Source organism: Anthonomus grandis, chromosome 9, assembly GCF_022605725.1.
Source record: "Anthonomus grandis grandis chromosome 9, icAntGran1.3, whole genome shotgun sequence".
NCBI classification, from domain to species: domain Eukaryota; kingdom Metazoa; phylum Arthropoda; class Insecta; order Coleoptera; family Curculionidae; genus Anthonomus; species Anthonomus grandis.
The window spans coordinates 14463937-14491371 of NC_065554.1; the positions used below are offsets into that span (position 1 = coordinate 14463937).

A 27435-nucleotide genomic window follows, 5' to 3' on the forward strand; every position below is an offset into this window, starting at 1 on the left:
GTTTGATTCACATGAATTCAGCCCAGTCCAAGCCCGTTTTCCGCGGTGAAAATACAATTCTCGGGGGGCTTGTACGGTATCAATATTCAGTCTACTCTCCCCATGGGCTTCCACTAAAATTCATTTGTCGGTGGGGCGAAATCGTGCCAGAAAAAATAATACAAAAATAAGGCGCAGCTGACGCGATTTTGCTTGCCATAACGGTATACACAAAGTGACACACTCGATTAAATCGGCGATCCCATTCATTATTCGATAAACGTCGGCATAACACGTGACTATAATTCCTTTAAAAATATTTTTCCTATTTAAACAAAAAGAAACACGAAAGGTCCGCGCCCCATTTCAAACCCAGGCTGGCTTTGACTTTGAACAAGTGAAAGTGACCGGACTACCGCAACCCCGTGACTCCTCCCACTCAACAGATCACAGGTAAACCAATGCAGTGTGTATAATCGCTAAATTAGTTACTGTTATTTGCTTAAATAAAAAAAAATAAATACAAATAAGGGTGTTTTCCTCCTACGGTACATGAAGAGCATTGCCCGGGTGATGCCTGGCATGTGACGTAGCATGTGCTTCGATCTGATTGGCTCCCATCTGACACTTTAAATTCAAAGCAGGTTTTAGCGGTGTTCCAGTGGGCTTTATTGGCTTTAAACCAATTTCTTAATTACTACATCGTGTGCAATAATAAACCGCCCAATAACATTCGAATTATGTAACGATTCCACGGTGAAATCCCTGGGAAAAGTGCGGAAAAGCCAGACATAATGATGCCTGCAACGTGTCCTTATTGACGACGTGATCTGCGCTATTGCCGATTCTACCGTGGGTTTGCCACTCCTTTTATCAATGACCACTTGTTATGTGTTTTTTTGTGTGTTTTTTTTGGGTATTGCATCACTATTTTTGGTTTTGAAATAGCCAGCTTTGGTGTTGGCAGCTGCATAATCAAACGGACGAAAGGTGTTATCGAATTAATCAACAAATCCGGAGAAAATCGAACTTTTCTTATCAATTCCTTTGTTCTCTAAAGGGCTCATTTACATTCAAGGTATAGAATTTACGGCTAAGTTTAATTTAATTTTTTTATAACAGGTAGAGAGAATTATTAAGTTATTAGGGTTTTTTTCCCACAAAATAGTAATACCGTTATGGCTATGAGTACAAGGGTATAAGATGTTTAGGGGCGTTATTTAAAGGACTCTTTGTTCTGAAAAGCCGTTTTTTTTGTGACAAAGAAAAGGAGGCAGAAAAATAATTGTTTTGTATGCTTGAGCAGCTCTAATTTGCCTAAAATATTATAAAAAAACACTGTTTTGACCGTTTGTCTAAATTATAATTCAATGATAAAAATAAAAACTTTTCACCTAAAACATGCCTTATTCAAAATACAGACTTAGGTATTAAAGATCTACAGCTGTCCCAAAAGAGTAAAATTTAGATTATATAATAATATGTAATTAAATAAATATCCTAAACTTTGAAATCTAGTGCATTCAGGATGAAAGGAACAAATTCATTTAAAATTCAGTTTTTTTTCTTGTTTCGGACATGTCGATTAGCATTGTCACTTGCGCGTTTTTTGCAATAAACATTTTCTATAGAGGTTGAGGTAGAAACTATGGTGTCAATGTGTAAATATGGTGTAAATGGAATACCTTGCATTTTACAATTTTTCAATATATTATGAATACTTTTCATATAGACCATATGCCTAAAGTCAGTGGTCAGTGTCAAATTTGCCGTAATAGTTTAATGAAACGTAGCACATTAAAAAATTAACATTTATACAATATTTGTTGCAACTGATGTTTAATTTGTTGTCCATTTATTTCAATGCATTTTTATAGTTGATAAATAACTTGCACATTTTTAATCACTTGTTGATTGATTAGTCTAATTTCTTGCCGAATTCTTTGCTTTAAATCATCAACATTATTTGGCCTATTTACATAAACTTTGGACTTCAAATAGCCCCTTATAAGAAAAAATCTAATGGGCTTATATACGGTGACCTTGGGGGTCACTTAATTGGTCCTCAGTACAAGGCAAACTATTATCAAGTAGGTTCTACAGTTGGAAACTTTCTAAGAAATCACATAAAAAATTACTGTAACCAAATTTGCAAGAAGGCATTGAATCAAATGGCAACAAATGAAACATTAGTTGCAATAAATCTAGAACAATTGTTTTAATTTCAAGATTCATTAGACTGTTATGTCATATTTGACAACCATTGACTTTAGGCATATGGTTTGCTATACAAAAAGTATTCAGAATATATCATAGAAGTGTAAAACGTCATAATATACAGAGTGTTCTATTTAAAAAAATTAATGTTGACGCCATAGTGTCTACTTAAGGCACCCTATATAGAATTTTTTAATTTAAAAAGACGCGCCCAAAAAATAAAAGAAGACAAAAATGTGTGAATTTCAAATGAATTTGGTCCTTTCATGTTTAATTTAAAATTCAGAGATTTGTTTTTTAATAACCACGGTTATATGCTATGGTTTTGAGTTTTTAAATATTTTTATTGTAAAGTTTAAGTAAAAGGTTGTCCTCCCCACAATAGAATGCCAAACATCATTAAACCAATCTATTATGCATTTCGTCTATTGTTATACCCATTAGGTATAAGATTCAGAACTACATTAAATACATCATACTACTATTTTTATTGTATATGGATCATAATTTTAAAAAAATAGAGCTATGCAACCTCAAATGGAAGGTTGTATAGCTCTTGTTGTTGTCCCAGTAATCCCATCTCAGTAATCTTCAAATATCCTATATTCTTGAAATATTTTTATATATCACAAATTCAAGAAATAATTGAACTTTGGAAGGGGACTTCAAATATATATGTTGTATATTTTATTTCTGATAATATATGATAAAAATCTCAGTATTGTAATTTTAAATATGATTCCTAAACAGAGTTTATTATGTATTTCTAACATTTTATTGGCCTTATGGATTTGTGCGTATTGTTTTCAATTTGATACTATTTTAATAATAAGTATAATCAAGAAGTAAAATCAAATTAAGACAAGATACAAAATAAGAAGTGAAATGCCAGGTTTTATCCAAAACTAAATATATAATAAAATATTTTTGACAATGCTTCAAAATTATTTTAATTTTCAGTTTTTGTACTGTTGTTAACTAAGTCTTATAAATGTATTTGTCTTACATTATTTGCCGTATTTGTTTTATGTATTTTAATGTAATTTACTGTATTTATATAGGTATATGAATTATGTTTTTTATTGTCGTTTATATTAACAGATATATAAAGTATCACAAACATATAAAAATAACAAGCATTTAAAATTTTCCTCTCTCCCAGAAATGATTACAATTGTCATTAACTTTGTATATAAGACAACAAAAAACAAATTTTAGCAATTATCGGAAATTTTTGAATAATGTTTGTGATATTACATGTTATTTTAATGTTATGAGTTTTTGTCATTGGTAGCATTTTAATGTCATGAGAGACTCTAATAAAGCTTTAAATTTATTTAAAATTTTATCCCGAAAATTTTGAATATTACTGTTTTGACAAATTTTGTATTGCTTTTAAAATAAATCAACACTTGCATATTTGCGCAATTTCACAATCCCAATTACTATTTTATTCGTCTGTTATTTTTAAACATATGACATAATATTGAGATAATAATTAACCACATTTTATTTCCCCTAAAATAGTTAAAATGTGAACTCGTTTTTATGGATACTGCCCTGGATTTTTCATTTTGGTTTTTTTATATTCTTTGGGATGCCAAAAATAACCGTAATTACTACAATAAAAAATTATTTTCTATAAAAAATAATTAATTAAAATGATGATGTACCCATTTTGACTCACGCATTATTTTCGTCCTAAGTTTACGGTTTATCCATGCCATTATCTTATAAAAAAACCCAAGGGAGCATACTTGAATTTTATTCTTTTTTTATTACAAAATCTGATTTTTAATTCTAAATGCCAAATATGATGAGATATGATTGATATTTATAATGAAATTTGACTTGACTCGTTATAACGAAGTTGACTATAAATTGAAAATAATCCCAGACTGTCAATTAGGTTTTCCGAAAATCAATATCCGATTGTCTTTACACCTTCTAAGTTAGATCGGTTACATCCTCCCATATCATGAGATTCAATCTATTAAGAGCATTTGTGTTTGTATTAATAACTTGATGCGTAAAAACTTCCTTAAATTTTTTTTTTCCAAAAAGTTTCAAGATATCTCAAAAACAACAGGTAAAATTGCAAACTAAACAGCATCTATTTACAATTGGCTAAAACTTTATTATTATTATTATTATTAATATTATTATTATTAATATTATTGTTATTACTCTGATTATTATTGTTCTATTTTAATTCTAACTATTATTTATGTATAAATATTAAATATATATTTGTTCTATTATTGTTTCTGGAAGACGAAACAACGGCTTTAAACTTGGAACCACAGACATCTTGTATACGATTTAATAATTTAGGTGACCCTATGTCTTTAATAGCTTACTGATCCTGAACTTAAGCCACCCCGTACATTGATTGCACACCATAATAAATGTTAGTAAGTTCATGTGTATGCTTTTGCCAAAACCTAACGGTATTTGGAAAAGTGGGCCAAACTTAATTAATAACGTTATAAAAACCATCTCATAGAGCAATTTTTATTGCATCCACGTATACAAGTGATAATATTAATAAATTAATGATGCCTAAATACGTAAAAGTTCGTCCATCGCATGTAAAAGGATGTTTGTATAGCCTACTAATCTAATATTTATAAAAAATTTAGTCGATATACTAATTCGCTTTTGTTTAACGTGGAATAATAAACTAAGTTGTTCTCCTGCATTAAAATTTTAACATGTGCGGATTTGAACCAAATAAGTATGTACATACATATAAAATAATGCTTCCAAAAATACCATTTTCAAAACAAGCACTTCTGAGTAACAGCTGTGTATTGTTTTGCCTGTGCTTACAATATACATAATCACATGTATGTATATATGTAAGTTTGTAATAAAATGCGAGAAAAAAACATAAGAATTGCAAGTCGCCAAAAATGTATTGGCAAGGTTACTCAGGTCCGGTTTAACAAGGTTTAAAAAAGTTATATACCAAATTTACCTGTCGAAATTGATCTATTTGTTTTTAATTCGCTAGTAAACCTGTTGTAAATTAATGACGACAATTAGTACTGTAAAAGAATAAAAAATTAACCTCATGGGAAAAACCAGGCCAGATGACCCTACTATTTTCATTATTGATATTTTGATTATAACCCTCAAGGTAAGACCAATTTCTGGCCAAATTGTGAAGTGTGAATTATTAATCAAATCACGGCTTGAGTTAATTAACTTTTGTTTGAGATGGTCATATATCATATGCTTATGATACGGTGACCTCCCGTGCCGTATAGGCCAAAACGAATTCTATATTTTTAAACACAGTCACTACCATAGACATTATTTTACATTAATACGACTTTTACAAATAAACCAATTTATTTTAACTTATCTATTGATCATGGGCATTTATTAATTTTTCATAGTTCTACACTAAATTCTGCCATTTATTTACACTTAAACTGAAAACTTGATTTTGTTAGCATTTCCTATAATTTTCAGGAAGTTTTATGATATGAGAGGTACTGTCTATAAGCAGTTGATATAGCAGCAGGTAGGTAAATGAGGCTGGTAATAATTTATTTTCCAACTATATTCCTCACCATATTTATTTGGTGAGGACAACCAACACAACACCTTCACAACGTCAACAATCATATATAATCAACCTTTGAGGAAATGAAAGGAGGAGGCATCAGTTTCAGTTTTCGACATAGAGTTGTTTTGTTACGGAATAAGCAAGCGAGTCAGAACGCATTTTCGCTACATGGACGTAAGGCCGATAGGAAACTTTTCTCTACAACTTTGGTTCTACTATATTAATCCATAGCCTCTGACCGATTAAATAATCATTTATTACTGGAGATACGAATACGTGGCCTTTGAGTAAAATCAGGATTTCCAATATCAAAGATATGCTCTGCCCTTTGCTTTGTATATATTTCAATTACAGTATCGGAGAAATTTCCATATAAAATATTTTATAAAAATATGTTTGTTTGCCAGGCAAGAATGTTGTTTGTTACTGTACACTTTTTTCTTGTGCCTCAAACTCGACTCGAGTATGGATATGAACTACTTTTGGAGTTCAAAAACACGTTGTATCAAAAACTATTAAAAATTACTCAATTTGGGGTAGGGTTACGAACTTGAAGCGTGGTGGTCGACCAAGAAAAACCACGAAAAACTTGAACAGGCGCATTAAACGGCTTAGTATAAATGATCCAGGAATGTCTTCGATTCAGATTTTAGCCACAGCTGGTGACGTAAACGTGTCTTCCAGGACTATTCAACGTCCAACTGCGAAAAAACCCTTCTTATCTAAGAAATATAGAGAGGTATTAATGTTATTTGCTAGGTTTCATCAAAACTGGAGCACCCACGATTAAAAAAAGGTACTTTTTTCTAATGAATCTAAATTTCTTATATTGTCAAATGACAAGACAATTTGTAAGACATCCTGCAGGATAAAGGTTTGACCAAAGTACGTTGCTACTACTGTAAACCATGGTGCGGTGGCAATCATAGTGTGGGGCTGCTTTTCAGCCTATGAAATAGGTCCTATTTACAGAATTAGGCATAATAGGCAGGTTCCAATATGGTAATATATTAAAAATTGCTTTTCCCGCTAAAATTGTAAAAGAGTGGTTTACTAAGCAAAAAATTAATGTTTTAGTGGCCACCGCAATCGCCAGACCTAAATCTCATAGAAAATCTATGAGAAAAGTGGAGAAACGTATTCGTCGATCACAAATACATAATGCTGATCATTTGTTTGAAGAAGTCCGTTTAGAGTGGAACTTCATAGATGAATTCGTAATAAACAAACTGGTAGCTTCAATGCCGAATAGATGCGATGAAGTCATTAGGAACTAAAATATTGATTTTTGTAGTTCTGCGTGTACAGTTTAATTTGGAAAAATATTAAATTGATCTAATTTTGTCGTGATGAAAAATTTCATTTTAGTTATTTTTAATAATATGTATAATTAGGATTGTACTGAAATTAAGTGTAAATATTATATTTTACATGTGTTTCAATTAAACTTTATTTACCAATTAATTTAAAACATATAAACCATAACATGCTACTTAATGATTTAGAAAGTTGCTCTAATTCTGTCCGATACTGTATGTAGTAATCTTATTCACACTCAAAATGGATTTAGCAGATCCGTCTGATTAGATCTTGGAGGAAAACGAAAAAATGGCTTAAGACATTAATTTAAAAGTTAAAATCCAAATAAATGAAAGAACTTTCTGTTCGGCAAAAATTAGTATAGGGACAGCTATGAAAAGTTCGCAAATATAATTGTCAATAGTTAACTTATAAGTTGCATTAAAATACCTAAAGATCTTGGTGTGCTATTAGATGTTAACTTTTTAATTAAATTTTCTGAGCACATCGAATAAGGCATCAAAAAGTCCTTTATTAACCTAAAACTGCTTTTAAGACTGCTTTAATTCCCTGATGAAGAGTTTGAATAATGTTCTGTGTAAAATTCTTAGGAATAGTTTCTCATATTACGTACTGCAAGGCTTTTTAGGGACCTTGCCTTCTGGCAAATAATGCAAGGCGTATCCAGTACATTCGAAACTGTTGCGTTAAGGCTGGTAAATATAATGAAGACATTTGATATAGAGATTTTAGTGTTGAAATGAGAGTGGTGATGTTAAACAAGAAAGGCTGAAAGAAGGCTACTATACAGTCTTCAATAAAATTAATTTCAAGAAATTATTATCTTTACCAGAAAATTATGTTTAGATAGATCACATTCATTATTTGACTTTTAGGAAAAATTCCTTATCATCATGAAACTTGGCAATTTGATAACTATCAATTTTTTTTTTCCGCCAATTAAGTGTATTGCTCTAAAAAGAAAATACACAATGTTAAAAATATCCATTAATTCATTTGGTAATTAGTACTAGTTTACTTTTTTTTGGTATTGTTAAGCTAGGAAGCTTATTATTGCTTGTCCATGAAACTACATGCAAATTTTTTATACAACTTTTTTTAAAACTGCCCACCTCAAATACCTCTCTCGTTTTCTTGAGAAAAAGTTGTACACCATATTTTTCTTACGTACTTCAGCGATTTTTTTAATCTTCGAATTTACGAGACATTTAAGGGGTTATAATAATACAATAAGTTATATAATTTAATAATACATATAAATAAGTTAATAAGTTAATAATACACTCCAGGGGCCCAGAGGTTTATTAATTTAAAAAAAAAATACGGTAGGAGATAAGTACATTTTAGTTTTAATTTTTATTTCAATATTATTAAGTATTTTTGATATATGAAATCCTAAGATAAAAAATAACTCTATATTATTATCCTTAATATAAATGTATATATTACTCTTACGTCTATGCAGTTTATTGCAGCTGTTGGGAAACCGGTAACCATATTAAATAAAACAAAAACATAGTTCTATTTCAAATATCTATTTTATGTTTTTTTTTAATTTTATATATTTTTGCATTTAAGTAATTAATTTACAGCAAACATAATATGTAATTTTCAAACATCCTTACATTGGGTTTTCTATATAGTTTTTTTATTGGTAAAACTAAAAAGCGTACTACTAGCGTCTTGTAATGTGCAAAATGATTCTGACTTAAGACATCACCATCATACGTATGTATGACCGCATTTTCATCTTTTTACTGTTTTTATTTACGCTCGAGAGGTTGCATAATTAGATTGAACTTTGACCTCACCTACACTCGATAACGACTTAGAAATCACGAGTTCATTATATCAACATTTGTTACTTTACTTACAATTATGATTTTAGTAAAAATTGAATCCAAGTAAAATTGTCGAAAATTTTATTCAAACCTATTTTAAGTTGTTATACCATTTTGTATTCAAATATGATATGGAATAGGGAACTTTTTAAAGAAAATTTTAGATTTAGAAGTACATAATGATGAATTTGAAAGGCATGCAGTTTATCTTTGTTTTGACCTTTTCATAGTTTGTTTTATTTGGTTAATCCGTGTTTTATGTAAGTTTTGCCCTTTCCCACTGAAATTTTGTAATTCTTACTTACATTGACACTAAAAACTGGCAATTTGTATGTAGATTGTGAGTTTTATTTTTTTTAAGAATTTAATTTTTGGTTTTAACAAAATTCCGAAATTTATTTAACTGTTTCGGAGACATTAAGTGTTTCCCGATTTATTAGAAAAATTAGCATTAAAAACAAGGAAAATTATTTGGTTACATACATTCGTTACAACACACTTAAAAACTAATAAGAAATACTGTTTGTCTGGTAATTAAACAACAAAAAATAATTTATGTCAATGCAAGAGATGTTCAATATGCTTGCCATGAGCGTCCTGGCAACATCCTAATTTTAAATAGAAATTTGTTCTAACGTTACTCGACATTTCAGGCGTGACCGAACTAATAGCAACCGTTATTCGTCTTTTTAAGTCAGAGGGGTTTAGTTTTGTAAATAAAATTTTTGACGTATCCATATAAAAAGAAATCTAATGATGTCAAATCAGGGAATCGTGCTGGCCATTCCATCGGTCCTCGTCTTCCTATACACCGGTAATGGGCTGGTGCTCCGCTGGAACTTGTGGGTTTGTTTGTTGGCACATTACTTTTGGAGCAGTGTTAAATAATGATTACCATTCAAACTGCCATCGATGAACAAGGGACCTATGATATGATCGCCAACAATCCCTGCCCGAACATTGACCTTTTCACATACAGCAATGTTCAATTGAAAGACCCTAAAAAGATCAATGTTCGATTAATCGATGAATCGCTAACATCATACATAGCTACTTTTCGACCAGAAGTAAATGGATTTTTCCCAAACTCAAGTCTAATATTCAATTTGGTATCATCACTTATTGTATTCGCAGCTGCTTTTTTAATATGCCTTACATTTCATTGGAATATAGCAAGAAAATTGGGAATTTTTTATGGAATAGGCGAGTAACTTTATCTGTAGAATTATAATTTCAGGCGTTTCTGTTAAATGAACCATTCTTCTCATAAGCAGTTAAAGAAATTATTATGTTAATAAAAAGTCAGTCATCTTAAACCAAAGTGAAGACAAACATATTTTGTTTATTTTTGTTTTTTTTACTCTCATATCAGTATCAGTACGAAGATATGTTGAAATGGTTTATGTTTAGTCGAGAATATTCTGAAGAATCAAAAAAATATACAGGGTATCGCAATTAAAATAAGAAAATTGGAATTGGCCACTGATACATGACAGATCCTGTATAATTTTTTTGTTAAAAAAATAGGCAAGTATAAATACCTTTCGACGTGTCTGAGAATTTATTCTATTTGGCTAATACACTGCATATTAATTAGCCTTAAATGACTAGAAATTAATATCATTTTGTTGATAAGAAAATAAACTGGTACTATACTCCAAATTTCTAACTAATTAGTCCATTTCGTGCTTAGTCAATAAGCCGCCTCTTTTATCATTTATGCCTTTATTATATTTTTTTTATGAAAGTATATAAATTGAAATGTAAATTTTCCTCATTTATTATTCGAATTTCATGGCAAGGAAAGGCAGTTTCTTAGTAAAACTTTAGGCCGTTACAAAAAAGAAACCGTCCTGGTCCATCACAAAGTTACCCATGCTCATCCATCATTGTTTCTTAAAAAAAAAAACGCATCAGCTTATTCAGTATTAATCTCAAAAAGTAATAAATACCTAATTAGTATTGACTTTCGTAATATAAATAGTTTCTATGTACTCTCTTCGTACACGTACGAAATAAAAAAATAATGAAAAGAAAGAAAAAACTTGGATTATTTTTAGGTATATGTAGGTAGCATATACATATACCGATGCCGATAGATATACCGCTATAAAAGCTAATAGCATGTCTGAAATCCTGTTTAAAAATTTGATCGATGAATGCGGCAACAGCGCGCACTTTGTCCGCAAAGTTGACAACACCAAACTGACCTTTGTGTCATACCGGGTTAATGCACGTATCGCACGTTGGCACGGAAAAACAAGACATACATGTTGTTTTTCTAGATACATACAGCTAGATATACATACAAACATATATTGTATGTTTTAAAATTTATTTTCATACAGATTTTTTAATTTTAAATAGTGGATATATTACGCCTGCAATACTCATACAGCCCTTCGAAAAATTCTTTAATGGTTTTTTTTTAATTAAATGATTTTTATTAATGGGGATTTACACCACAGAATACATGCTTGTGTTTTTTAATAGGAAAAGAGGGTCTTACCAGTTAATTGAGGACAAAGTTGCGCATATTTATTTCCTAATGAAATGCTGATTTGAAATTTTATTTTCAGACTATAGGAAAATTTTGCAAAAAATTAGTTCATTTTTCCAATGATTAATAAAAAAAAAATTTTTATTTAATTAAATTTATTTTACCCTAATTAACATTTTGCCATTACAACTTTTTCGGCCAAATAAGATAATTAAATGAAATTGAAAATACGACGTTAAAATACTTAAAAATTAAAGGATAATAAAATAAACAACTTATATTTATTTATTATCCCACTGCTTGGACTATATAGTTAAATTTGTAACATTTAAGTTGCTTTTAAAAATCATTGAATTCAATTTATTATAAAAAAGAAGCAAAATTGACATTTAGGTTCGATCTAAGTTTTTGATTTTTATTAATCCTTGTTTTTAATTGAAACCAAAATGGCGTTAAATCCATGGTGTTTTAGAACTATGGGATCAAACTTCTAGGGGTTGTTCAGTGCAATAGTAGAATCCATTTGAGTATAGGATCCCATGTCCGGAAATGTGTCACTACGCCACTACGGCCCTAAGACGCGTTTAAATTTAGAAAAATATTAATTACCTAAATAGGATCTGATGCATTTATTTTTACCTACCATCCCATAGTTCTGAAACACCCTGTATAACAATTGGAAAAAATTAAACTCGTAAATCAAAAACTCATAAATCCAGCGTCTATTTGTTAGGTCACGCGTTTCGTCTTATGGCATCATCAGACCTCATTTAAATGCAATGACACACACTAAGAAACGACTTACGGTAATATAAATGCAAAAGTAAAAATCTACAACATCGTGATGACTAAAAGTGAGTGTTTTAAGGTTCATATTTTAGTCAATAACGATACACGATGTTGTAGATTTTTATTTTTGTCTTTATATTACCGTAAGTGATATCCGAGTGTGTAATTGTATATAAATGAGATCTGATGATCCCGTAAGGCGAAACGCGTAGCAACAAACGAGTTTAATTTTATTCTTGCTAAATATTTTAGCCTGAAAAATAAATGCTTTCTACATTAGTATCCTAGCCATCCTGAGTCGAAAGACTTAAAATAGACTTAAACTTAAAATATAATTTTCCCTATATTCAAAAAAATAGGGTTTACTTTAAATGTAGGTAAAATTAAGAGTTTCGTGTTAAAAAATAATGTTTCTGAGCCTACAAATACACCAAATTAAAATTATGAAAACTATACCTTATTTCATTAAAAATGGTAGACCCAAGAAAACTAGAAGCTTTAAATAAGTCAGGAAAGGCTGTCTTTAATAATTAATTTAATATTCCCTTCAATATATTTTTTTCATTATTGTCTCAAAATAAATAAATGTAGATAATATCTGAACAACAAGCCGTGAAAATATTGCCATATAGCCATCAAAAATATAGCCACAAAAAAAATATTTTCGAAAATTTCATGTTTAGGTTTTTCTTAAATTTCAGAAAGCGTTTTCACAACAATAACCATTCTTTTTGATTTTTTTAAGTCTCAATGATATTTTTACATCCTGGGCTCCATATGACTGAGCCAAACTGCAATTTACTCAAAATATAAGGTTAAGACAGTCATTTAGATGACAGTCGTTTTAAAGAAAGAATTTTAAAAGTCATTACATTGCCGTTTAATGTATTGTAATATCCTATTACAATCGCTGACCAACTTATAGACTAAAATTTGATGTTACATACTTATTTTTAAAGTATTAGTATTCCCTAGTTTCTAATAATAATGATCAATGTTTTCAGTGTTCAACTTATTACAGCAACACAAAAGTTGTCAATAGCACCCTGGAGATTCTAACAATCCAATAAAGCAAAATAGTACTAATAGTTAACTTAAGAACTGTTGTAACATGTGGTTAGAAGTTAACAATTTAAAAAAAATTTAATTTGTCGATGTCCTATTAACTATTTTAACCAACTATATCCTGTTTATATTTGTTTATCCTATACCTGTTTTTTTAAGAGTGTAGGCTGTAGTAACAATTTATCACAAAATGGAGAGTAAATTATTATAATTGGCAAACTATTTAAGATAAGTTTTATATGTAAACAGTTTTTTTCTAGGTCAAAAATTGGCTGAGCTATAATAGATCAATTTTTCCTTCGGGTAACTTCATCATTTCACTAAATATCAAAGGCTTTTAAGGATCCCTTTAAAACTTAGATGCACTTAAGAATAGTTTTTACTTAATAAAAAGGAATAATCTATATTCTATATCTACATGAGATGAGAAAAGCATTATTTGTAAGGTCTTGTATGTTCTGTTTGTTTCTCCATAAGGACGAAATTTAGGACCTCGATGTTGGTAGTATGACTTCTCCAAGGAATTTTCAATAGAAACAGAAATAATGAATACTGTCCAACAAAGAAAAACAAGTTACTTCAGACACATAATGAGAATGTAAAATTACATAATTCAGGGCTAAAAAACGACAATGGATAAATTTGACTTCGCCTGAATTGTCCCGAGCTGCAGTTGATAAAGTTAGATGGGCAAATGTGAAAGTCCTGAGAGAATAAGGCACATCCAGAAGAAGTACTTTCTGACCTGTTTTGTCCGCTAATACCCATTGCTTATCAGATTTAAGGTTTTTCGAATAATTTAAAGCTAATGATTTTTTTTCAAATATTCTTGGAGATATTTTTTAAATATAACTTTAAGCTATTTAAGATAAATTTATAATTCCTTCACAGTATTACAAAGAGCACCCATATAGATTCCATATAAATTTTTGATCCTCGGTTGACTTAATGAAATCAATTTTCTAGTTTTTTTGTGCTGACTTAAAAAACGAAACAAGTGCATTGTATGGTAACGGTACGTTGCAAATGGATCACATCAATGGAACAAGAAAAAAATTCCTTTTTTATCGATTTTACCTGGTTATTAATTACTTTATTTTAGGAATGTATTTTCAATTAATCCTCCATGCAAGATAGATAAACTCAGTTCAAGTTAGTTCAGCACAATCATAAATACTTCTACCTACAGTGCTATAACACCAATGTTAAATTGTAAAACTAGAGTTAATTACTCCTTATGATAAACTACCTACTTGACCACCGGCCGTTTTATGCAAATTAGTTTTTTGAGACCATCTGTTTTATAATTTCCTGAACTTTCAACCGGCAGAGTTGGGGAACATACACCTTCAAACTTTTAAATGTATGAATACTGAGGAAGTATAATTTTCATTTTTCAATTTGATTACATACAATATGTTTGTAGTATATATAGGTTTATTATATTTGCAACTTTTTTTCATCAGAATTTTTCTTCTGTTTCACTAGAACTGGTTTTATTTAATCTATAATTGGGATTATAAACATATTATTAGGGGTAAAATTACCTAAATATTTAATTTGTTCATTTAAGAGATTTTTTTGACTTGGCCTAAAGGCATTAATTATATCCAAATACTTAAATGATAATTAAGTTAAAAATACTATTTTTTGCCATAATGTATAACAGTTTTGATGTTAATAATTAATAATATTGTAACGAAATTCGGGAACACACTTTTATTGGCAACATCAAAAACACTAACCTAACTCGCCTTGACTGTCGTTTAATTGTTTCCAAGGTAAAAACTGAATAAAATGTTACGAAGCGCGTCCTTTTTAAAGCTCGATGGAACAGTTTCGAAATTTTTAGAATTTCCTTCATTGTTTTTACCGAAAGAGATCAATAATTTTAGGAGAATACTGACAGTTAAAGCAAGCAAGTATACAAATTCTAACAAAGGATTTACAATTTTATAACCTAAATTGGGGCCAAAATGGGGCCCTCAAACAAGATGAACTACTCAAAAACTAGATACTATGATGAAAATATTTAACCAAACGTAAGTAGAACGCTAAATAAACTCTACGAATCAACTTTAACTATAGAATACCAATAAAATAGTAAAAAAAATAGGAGAATAATTAACCTATTTACATTTTCATAATAATATATACGATATTTAAATATAATTAGGTTAATTTACTAACATATGTGAATGTTTATTTATTTGTTTTGAAAATGCTAATTGGGTAGACAAAAGTATGTTTGTACGAAATATCAATCAACAGTGATCATCAGTTTTTTAAACTTAATACTACGAATCGGTGATTCTTTTCAGCGATTTCGTTTTTAGCCGAGTTCAACGAATAAACAAACAGTGAACTATCAAGGCAAAAAATTAATCACTTTATTTCATTTAATGTATTGATTTACAAAATTAACTGTTAATCCTCGTTAAATTGATCGCTAGACCTAAATCCTGACACGCTAAAATAATCGAAATAAATCCCGATTTAATTGCCAATAATTATAAATGAACATAAATTTTATTGTCCAAAAATTACTAGAAGTATAACATTTAACAAGGTTTAAGGAGGATTTACTTACAAGAAGTGATAATAATAAATTATACATAGACATATGTTTATACTTTTTCTGATATATTTCATAATTTCTTTTGAGAACACTTCTTAAAACATATCATCAATATAATTGACCTATAAAAAGAGGGCATTATGACTATCAGATATAAAAAAAAATTAAATAACATAAAAACAAACTTAAGAAAAAAAAATTCAATAATTCGAATTATTAATTTAAATAACGTCGGTCTAATTTACGTCAAAATGTAAACAAATGTAAATTTTTCACTTACACTGCGAAAAAAAGGACAAGAAAACAATTATTAAGAAATAAAGAAGCTAAAAAATTGCTTATAATGAACCTGTTCTGGTAAATACAAACGGTATCAGCCAAAATCTTGTTCAACTTATTTTTGTTTCCTTTCAAATAGCTGTATTAAATCCGATACATTTATTGATCTTATCCTAGGAATCAGCTTACTCAAATACAAAAAACAGCAGATTTTAATCCGATATTGCTTTGTATTTTTCGTGTCTAAATTTTATCTTTTTGCCTAGTGGAGTAAGAATGTATGATATTTATAATAACGAATTTATTAGAGAAATGTTTGATTTTATTTATAAAGTGATGTACATTAAGAAGTAATTTGAATTTATGAATGTTGCATAAAATTCCGCCTTTAATAAATTATGGGTAGGATAGCAGTTTCTGCAATCTTAACCACTCACTAATTACATATACAGGGTGTTTCAAAATTCACTACATATATTTTAAGGGCTTATTCCTGGGGTCAAAATAAGACTTTTTTTTCCTATAAACATGGGTCCTAAAATGCACCCCCTTCAAGCTACAGCCATCGCAAGAAGTGTAAAAAAAATCGATTAATCAAATTTAATGAAATTTGGAATACCCCCGTTATTTTAGGCGGTCTATTTACTCTTTATCTTAAAAAATCGAATAATCAAATTTAACGAAATTTGGAATACTGCCGTTATTTTAGGCGGTCTATTTACTCTTTATCTTAGAAAAGGCGTAAAACTAATTTTCAGTAAACTGAAGGGATGCACACTTTTGACGGCCAAAATTTTATGTGTACATACATTTTTTTTTTAATTAAGCTTCACCAAAAAATAGACCATACAAAAATTTAAATTTTTGGTCTCTTGCATTTTTTTCATACGACTATTAGTTTTTGAGAAAATCGCCGGTGAATAAAAGGATAGCAATATCGTAAATTAAAAATCAAAGAAAAAATTTAGGAAGTAGGCTGTGTTTCGCAATTGTTGACATTTTTATTTTTGAGGTTTTAATAGTAGGCTGTGAGTATTTGTTTTAGACATTTTTAACTTGCTTGACGTTTGGTGTAAAATAAATTTACTGTCATTGTTGACTTTGTTTAATTCCAGTAGTTTACTTCCCGTTTTAGATTTAAGTGTAGTTTTTATTTTCATGTTTTATTTCTAAACGCTAACATTGCTAAAATGGAAAATGAACGTTATTCATTCGAACATCTTGCAGACATCCATTTTGTTTATGGTCTTGCTGATGGTATGAAGCTCAAAGATTGTATCAGTTATGGTTTCCTAATCGCCGGCTCCCGAATGTACGAACATTTTGAGAGTCACATCGGCATCTTAGGGAATACGGTAGTTTTCGGACCCCCAGGAACAATGCAGGCAGACCGTAACAAGCACGAAACCCAGTGACAGAGGAGCAAATTTTGAATGCCATCGACGAAGATCCTGACCTAAGCACCCGACAAATAGCTCGGAATTTGGATGTTTCTCATGCAACTGTCTGGCGGGTTTTGCACGAAAATAGCTTGTATCCGTCCCATATTCAAAGAGTTTAAGCTTTGCTACCTCAAGATTTCCCAAGGCGCTTACAGTATTCTATTCACAGACGAAGCTCATTTTTCGCGGGAAGGGGTGGTGAATTTTCACAATGTGCATGTTTGGGCAGCAGAGAATCCGCACGAAATTAGGCAAACTCACCATCAGGAGCACTTTAGCCTTAATGTATGGGCAGGTTTAGTGGGAGATGAGTTAATTGGTCCTTTCTTTTTTCCTAGAATTTTAGTTGGCGACACTTATTTAGACTTTCTACAGCACCATTTGAATGGTTTACTAGAAAATGTCCCTTTAAATGTGCAAGCGAACATGTGGTTTATGCATGACGGTGCCCCCCCACGTTTCCGTATAACAGTGCGTGACTATTTGAACTTTGTGTTTCCTGAGAGATGGATTGGTAGAGCAGGCCTAATACCATGGCCTCCACGCTCCCCGGACTGCAATCTTCTGGATTTTTTTTTCTGGGGATATGTAAAAAGCCTCGTCTATAATCTTGGTCAAGTGCCTTCGCTCGAGGTCCTAAGGCAAAGAATTATTGATGCCTTTGAAACAATAAGAAATACTCCCGGAATTTTAGAGCGAGTAAAACAATCTATGAGAAGACGAATGGAGGCTTGTATTGCAGCGGGAGGTGCGCATTTCGAGCACTTTTTATAAAAAAAAATATTTGTTTCTCAGAAGTTTCTTGTTTATTTAAAAAATAATTATTATGTTAATAAATATTAAATAATTTTTTAACCAATTTTTGTATTTTTATAAACCGTCATTCTTTAATGTAAATAATTATTGTTCATCAATTTATTGAAAAAACCTCAATAACACACTTTCAACAATAGCAAAACCAGTCTACCTATTTATTGTTAAATGTCGTGCCGCTTAAAAAATATCCTTAAACAAATAGTCACAGCCTACTACTTAATATTATCTGTTTAAATTTGACTTATTACGTTATTGGTAGCCTTTTATTAATCGGTGATTTTCTCAAAAACTATTCGTATTATCAAAAAAATGCAAGAGACATAAAATTTAGATTTTTGTATAGCCCATATTCTGGTATAGCTTAATTTTTTAAAAAAATGTATGCGTACATAAAATTTTGGCCGTCAAAAGTGTGCACCCCCTCAGTTTACCCCTTAAAATTAGTTTTACGCCTTTTCTAAGATAAAGAGTAAATAGACCGCCTAAAATAACGGGGGTATTCCAAATTTCGTTAAATTTGATGCAAAACTGTAGACACAGTTTTAAAAAATCGATTTTTTTTACACTTCTTGCGATGGCTATAGCTTGAAGGGGGTGCATTTTAGGACCCATGTTTATAGGAAAAAAAGCCTTATTTTGACCTCAGGAATACGCCCTTAAAATATATGTAGTGAATTTTGAAACACCCTGTATTATAATCTACCGTATCAAAGACTTTTCTCAAATTCAAGGACACCTGCTATTTCTAAAATTAAGTCTAATTTCAGTGTCGTTATTCTTGAGAAACTCAAGTTGATTTTTACAAAACAAAGCAATTTTTATACAATGGGAAGGAGCTTTCCGTCAAAGCATTTTTCTTATATTTTTGAACATACCGGAATAACCTATATAGAACTCCAGTTTGATACATTTTTAGGGATACCTGATTTAAAAATTGGCCGCTCTTTTGCAATTTTTAGTTTTTTTAAGCACTTTACCACTCGCCATTGATAAATTTATAATTTTGGTTGTGACTTCCTAGCAACAACCGATTAGACTGCACATTAAGACTGCCGTTACCAATTCGACAGGCCTTGTCCGGTCCCTTATAACAGATACTACAAGTTCTCACAGGAGTAAAGAAAAGATGTCATTGACGCCCTATTATTTCTGTCTAGTAGGTTATGTTATATCTTTTTTGACAACTCAATTCCTATATTAGGGAAGTAGTCATTAGAAGATTTTGATATAGCTCTTCTTTCCATTAAAAGAGTGTGATAATGAACCAGGCTAGAAACATACTCACATTTAAGTTCCCTGTTGTGCAATATCCTGTCGATCATTTTCCATGTTTTCCTAATGTTGCCATCATTTCGTTAAAAAAAACGGGTATATATATTTTTGTATTATATATTTTTATTATATTATTATATATTTTTACCCATTTGTTTTATTGCCTTGGTTTTATATTCTTTTAATTTATTTTTATAAAAATCGTTTTCGGGATGTATCTTGGGTTTTTTTAGCATGTATCTCTTTTCCTAACTATCAGCAATACCGTTTCAGTTATCCATTCTTTATTAGGAACAATTCTACTTTCAGTGATTTCTACATATTTATATTTTGTAAATATGGCTTCTATTTTTTCATACGGAGCGTCACAATGCGTTCACGTCAATTCGACATAACAGAATATTTAGTTTCAGCCTAAAACTATACTTAAAAAATTCGTTAATGCATGGTTAGCTTTAGAAATCCGCAACAAGCGTGTCCCTTGTCGCGTGGTGTGGGATGTTGGTGCAAGGGGGAGGGGCGAAAATAAGCACGCTACAGTTGTTCCAGCGATGCCAAATTGTGCCGAATTTCCTTAACACTATTAAATAACCAAGAAATTGTAATATGAAAACTGTAATTAAAATCCCTTTATTTTTTTAGGCTCTCAATATTGTTTACAGTAGAATTATTATTATTGATCATAAATTTAAATAAATCTTTAAAAACTTTTATTTCTGAAATTATTAAACATAACTACGATCTATAATTGCTTCTTGGCGTGATTATTTGAATTAATAACAAATCGTTGTTCCTGCACTGTAAAAAACCATCTTATCTATGTGTCTACGAATGTATTGACCTCCTCCGATAAATAAATAATAATGATCCGGCAACATTGTACGATCACCCGGTTGTTATTTTTGTGTGCTTGTTGTGCGTGGTGCGCGGATACCGGTCGCGCCTTGCACGGTTGCCAATACTCTCAATTATTCCCCGAAAAAAATTATTTTAAACAAAAGTTTCGCTTAAATAGGTAAATTAATTTATTTGCATCTTTCAGCAATTAAAACTAGTTTTTTTACGTGTTTTTAAAAAGTTGTTTATCGTGTCTCGATTAATTTTAGCCACGCTCGAGGGCGTAATAGTGTTACTAACTATATGAAAGGCAATATTTGGGTCTTGTTCTGAAATAGTCATCAAGGTAATTTATATGTTTGTAAGCTTTAGTCGGCCAAATCACGTGATTCGACTTGATTAATTATTATTTTACTTGTGTAGCTATTGGGATTCTACGGTTTATTTTTGGATTGTACACAAACTAATAAATATGTACTTTCATGCCATATCAGAGAAACATAAGCTTATGAAATATTATAGAAAATACTATTTATATCAAAATGAATATTAATAGTAATGATAAACATGTGTGAGATTACAGTTAGGTAATTTTAATTTATATAAATTCGGTAATAAAAGCACAATTTTAAATTCTTCCTTGAAAGACATAAGAGATATCCATCATGGTTCCGACCAACTTCCATCATCAATGCTGTTTAAAATGTTTTAAAACATCTTAAGACTACGGTTAAAATATGAAATGCTACGTCATCTCTTAACAAATTTTCAACCCCATTTCTTAACATGGCTATTTCTTGATTTACACATGTGATAATTATAAAGGATAAGAATCTGAAGCTTTGACATGCAGGTATATGGTTTATAGAATAATTTAGTAATGGTGGATTTATTACGCTAAATTAATTAGTGAAATGTTAAACCTTAAGCTTTGAGATTTCTAAAAAAGCATAAGCTATATAGAGTTTGTAACAAGAGACTCAGCTAAATTACGTAAGAAAAAGGCAAATTTAATCATCATGTCATACCTGAATACCTTGAAACCTCGTAATAAATTAGTCATAAAATATTATTCAGGCCAAAACCGTCATTTCTCGACTAAAGATGGTATTAAAATAAGAATCTAATGCTTAACATAGGCAAATAGCCACGACCCTAGATTCATCAGGCCAAAAAATTAAACCATAATTAATATAAAATTGAATGTTCACTCTATTTATATACCTGATGACCCATTCCAGAACCAAGTATCATGAAGGGTAATCGACAAATGATTAATGTACCATTTCGTTATTTTAATGAAATTGTTTACAGTAAGAAAATGGAAATAAAAATCAACTTCAGACCTTAGCTTAATTTCAAATATATTCGGCATTCTCTTTCTCTATTATTTTTATAACAGTACGGTATTTTATCCAATAGTCAATACAGATTTATAAAAGGGCTACGTATTAAAATTGTAGATATAGTTATCTGGACAATACGTGTAAAATCTGTCTTTATTAATCTAAGTCTTCATATAGTAAATCTAAGAGAAATGCTAAATATTTTAGAATTAGAAGTTATGTATATCCACTATGGTCCTGTTGAATTTCTTCTATTCAATAATTCAATTCATATTTCATTTTCTAGTTCTTTTAATCATATTTGTAAGCAACAAAGATATTACCATAAGGAGAGTGAATAAACAAAAGTCATGATTCCTAATTCAGATCTCAGTAGAAAGAGGCATGGTAATTACATGAGGTTTTTTATATGTAGTGATCAAAATTACGTAAGAAAAATAAAATAAAACAAAAATGAAATTCGATAGAAAAAAAGAAAAATTTAATAAAGTTCTTCCAATCGAGAACGATCATAATGAAATGATTGTTGTACTATTCAATATAAAATTTCCAGATGGTTTAAGCTATAGAAGAGAATATTAATAGGTAAACAGTAAGCCAAATTACTTACGAAAATTACAGTAATAGTATAATACATTTTCCATTTTAGATCCATAAATAATGATAATAATAATAATAAAACTACTTTTCATTAAACTTGGTGAATTCATCAATTTCATTAATCTTGGTGATTCAACAACTCTGCCAGCGTTGTAATCTTTTTTTATGTTACTTCTAAGGCTGGACCAAACACAAAAAATAGAATATTATTGTAATTTTGTGTAATTACGATATTACAGTAAAAGAGAGCAGTAGGATTTAACATAAAACGTGTGAAGGATCCTGGCTAACTGGCTATTAAATCCTCAGTTATAATCAAGAATAATACGGAGATTCTTAGATTCACTCAACATAGGAATTGAAGTTTGAAATAACATACATGAATAGCCAAATTCAAGATCAGGACCAAAGTATATTTCACTTCGACAGATTTAGTCGCAACCCAATATTTTTAGAATATTCACCTACTAGCTCTGAACACTCAAGTCAATTGAAAAACAGCTTGGCCCTCATTTCCTTTACTAAAACTGGTATAGATCTAGGCGTCATCCGCGAGTCGTTGAACCATACAATCATTGCTAATAGAATCCATACAGATTTAATAGCAATGATTTTTGCTTGCCGTTATTGAGGGACAAAAAACACTATAAATAAAAAATTTTCAGACTAAAGATATTATTAATGGTCTGTGCGTTCCTAATGACAAAACCCAGCATTCGGTAACTCCAATTATAATGTGCTGGAAAGAATGAGTACTATCGAACGTCACTCCTAAATCTTTGAATTATGTTGCCCTCAGGGCCTCAGCACATTAGTCATAAGTCGCATCTGGAATACCAGGTGTTGCACCTATCTGAGGCCAACCGATTATTAGGCGGGAAGAAAACTGCGGTTTTGGTAAGATTATTAAGAAGAATACCATGATCTAGTGGGCCAGAAGTCTTCGAGAAATCCGTAGAGAGAACGTCAACTTGTTTTTTAAATTAAGTTTGTAGTAATATATCTACCTTTCAGAAATCCATGTTGACATTAATCTATAAGATCTCTCACTGAAGAATATAAAGCTGAATTAAAAACACGTTCAAAACATTAGAAATTGGTTGATTATTGGTTGATAGGTCTCCATGAGGTTTTTATCATTCTTTTTATGTACTGGAATTATTTTCGATTGCTCCCAAACATTCTGATAACATTCTTGTTTTAGTGCCATGCTGTAAAATTATTAGTAGTGTGATAAAAATACAAGCACAATCAGATAAGAGAAAAGTTGGTATTTTGGCCAGGACAACTATTGATTTCAGCTTAATGGTTTTTAAGGCAATTAGAACATAATTTTCGGTAAAATTAGATAAAATTATGGGTTGTAAGCTGAAAGAAATCGAGAAACGCATTGCCAATACCCTGAGGGCTAGTTAAAAATTCTCCTTGTTGATCAAACACAGTTTGTGGTAACGAGTTATTTCCTTAGGAACTCTGCATTATGAGGTTTAAATTTTCAGTCATTTTCAAGCTTTCTACAGTACTTCCTATAAGAATTTTTTCCCTTTTAATTTTGCAGCGCAATTCTTTAAATTTGGTTATATTATCTTGAAGATAATAATTAAAACCTTTTTTTTTCCACACACTATGTTTTTCTCTAATATTGCTGCGGAAAACCATGGCGGATAAGTTCGTATTCGTTTTACAGTAGTAGTATTCTCGAAAAAACGCTCAAACACATCGACACTTTTTTTAACTTGCCTATTTTTTTCAAAAAAAAATACGTGTCATGTAGCGTGCATGTAACCAATATCAACTTTCTTATTTTACATGTGACACTTTATATATTACTGGATTTTTAGATTCTTCGGAATATTCTCAACATATTTCATTTGCAATGTCCTATACCAATTTTCAACTGTTTTAGAGATATTAAGTGTTTTCTGAACAGCTCTCTTGCAACATAGAGGAATCTGATAATCCGGCCTTTTAGCCTATCTTATGAATTTTTTTCATACTTAAAACAATTATATCAATGTTATATCAATATTAATGTTTTTTGATGGGTTAATAACCGTTATATTATTTATTACAAAAATTCGTATCAATACACTCCATACTTATTTCCCATTTCAGTTGATAATAATGGGAATAAACCATTTCAATATGCTTCAACTTTGATTTAAGATGCTTGGCTTTGGAAGTTATTGTCTGTCAGCAATAGTTATCAGTGCCATAGTCGTTTGAATTTCGTGAACTGCTTATCAGAAGAATGGTTCTTTTAACAGAAACCCACAAAATAATAATTCTAAAGACGATTGCTTATGGGAATAACACACGGATAACGCAACTTTCATATGTGGAAGTTGCTCGCTTATTCCATGAAAAATGTCCCAATTTTCCTCCTTTGGGATAATTAGTAAAATATAAAGGCAGGTTTGCGAGCTTGGTCATGTACGGCATATTATAAAAAAGCAGCTGCGAATGCAATAAGTGATGATACCAATTTGGATATTATGCTTCAGTTTGAGGAAGGTTTTGTTTTCTAATAAGTGCACCTTTATACTTTATGGTCATGCTAATTTGACAAAATTGCCGCTACTTATTGGTATAAAGAAAATTCTCATTGGATGAGAGAACAACAAACCCAATACCCTGAAAAGGTCAATGTTTGGACAGGAATTGTTGTAGACTATATCATAGGTCCTTTGTTCATTGATGGTAGTTTGAATGGTAATAATTATTGAACATTACTCCAAAATAACGTCGTGCCAACAAGCAAAACCACAAGTTCCAGCTAATATCATATGGTTTTAGCAAGATGGAGCACCACCCCATTACCAAATCAATGTCTGGCAGTACTTCGAACAAATATTTCCAAATCGGTGGATAGGGAGACGAGGACCGATGGATGACCAGCACGATCCCCTGATTTGACATCATTGAACTTCTTTTGATAGAGATATGTAAAAAATCTAATCTACGAGCCTAAACCCCTTGAGCTGATTGAAAAACACGATTAATAGTAGGAACGTGACATTTTGTTGGCTAAACTCGAGTCTTTTGGTTTCTCTAATAATTTCCTTGAGCTTTGAGAATGATGGCTTTCACGACGACCTCAGTATGTGTAAATGACGTTTTGTCTAGCAACTATCTCTCAACGTCTGGCGTTTCTCAGGGATCGGTCCTCTATTGTTCGACATTCTTATTGATGATATGCGTGGGAAGCCTAATTCAATGGTATTATTCTATGCCGATGACCTCAAGCTTCTCCTCCGTATTGACTCTTCTGCCGACTGTTTCACCCTTCAAAAAGATCTAGATACTCTAATTACGTGGTGTAATACAAACAATCTGAAAACATCGCCAAAGTACTTTCTTTTACATCAAAAACTAATCTAATTCTCTTTAACTACTCTATAAATTACACAGCGCAACTGCACAACTAGATTCAAGACTTGGGCATAGTCTTTAATTCCAACCTAATATTCACTAAGCATTACAAAACAATAATTGCTGAAACAACTAAAATCCTCGGTTTTATTGTCAGACTTAGTCGCTAGTTTCAAAAAAATAGAGACACTCATTTGTTAGGTCGAAATTAGAGTATGCCTCGGTTGTCTGGTCTCCGGAATATAATACACCTTTAACAACGGACAAAAGAGTCCAAAGAAGATTTCTAATGCTCTCGTATTACAAAACTCATGGTGTTCACCCACCCCAGGGATTTCCAGAAGATGATTCGCTGAAAGTTTTTGCTCTGCAATCACTCTCAACCAGGCGAAGCTATTTTTGGAAAGTATTCTTGTCTAAGTTACTAAACGACCGTGTTGACTGCCCTACTCTTCTGAATAATATAAATTTCCTGGTTAAAGAGCAAGAACAAATAAATTATGTTCCCCGCCAATTCATGTAATGTACCGAACATATAATATCAATAAAGATACATTTGACATCTTTAACACCTCAATTCCGACAATAAAAAAACATGTTAATGCAATCTTGCCTGTTCAATTCTTTCCTTTTCCTTGCGACAGTTTATTTTTCTTTTTTTTTTGGAATGTCACGTGATGTCATCTATTATTTTAGGCTAATTCTTTTAAATTATTTTTAGTAACTTTCAACATTATGGTATGTTAGTAACTCTAATTTCATTTTAAGTATACTTTTTTTGTTTTTTTTTTTTGGTTTGTTTGTTTGATTTCAATTTTATTCAGTATGTACGTTTTTCCTTCTTTGCAATTGGGTTTTTACCTGTAAGGCTTCTTACAGGTAAAAACTCAGGTCTCTATCAGACAAATCCAAATCTTCTTTCCAGGATCTTAGAACTCACACACAACAAGCTTATAGGTCGTAAATCAAAACCCATTACTATAATATTATATTATTATGTTATAGAATTTTATTTTTGGGCAATTAAAGAACTACAAATGATTTCCCCCGATTGAGGGATTGGCCCTACAGAATGTATTCAATTAAAGGATGTGTAAGAAAAGGTATTATCACTGGGTAACAAAATTTAATCATCAAATTCCAAACAAGGTGCAAACTGAAAACTGATTGTACCTTTAATAAATGACCTGAAAATTATAGATAATATAGGAAGAATGAAAAATGTGATTAAACAATGCCCATCTGTCATACGTAGTATAGGTATGGCTTTTAAAATTCAATTTTTTTCCGAACAAAGAACTCTATGCGAGTCACTTATTACGCACATGCGGCAACCTTGCCGTTCAATGCACGACGCCTAGGCGAGGTAGCGACGGCGCGGCGCCTCCACCTCCGCCACACCGGTTTAATTTCGTTCGCGACGAGGTGACGGCAACACCGCCTTCCATCGAACACGTGGTAATGGCCGAGGTCGTGATTTAAATCCCCACCACCCGATGTGAATGGCGTGCTTACAGTTAATCAACCCGCTGTTGCCAAGTGGGACAAAAAGTATTGATTTTTAACAACAAAGTGTTCCACTGATATTTATTGTCTTTGTTAAAG

The 27435-nt window shown here is 30.9% G+C and overlaps 1 protein-coding gene across 1 annotated transcript in view; it reads left to right on the forward strand.

Annotated features, from left to right (window-relative positions):
- Nucleotides 1–27435, forward strand: part of LOC126740767 (max-binding protein MNT-like) — a 63397-nt gene continuing 35962 nt past the window's right edge. Inside the window, exon 1 of the mRNA XM_050446927.1 lies at nucleotides 1–432. The gene's annotated coding sequence lies outside the window, so the exon portion shown is untranslated. The remainder of the gene's footprint in view (nucleotides 433–27435) is intronic.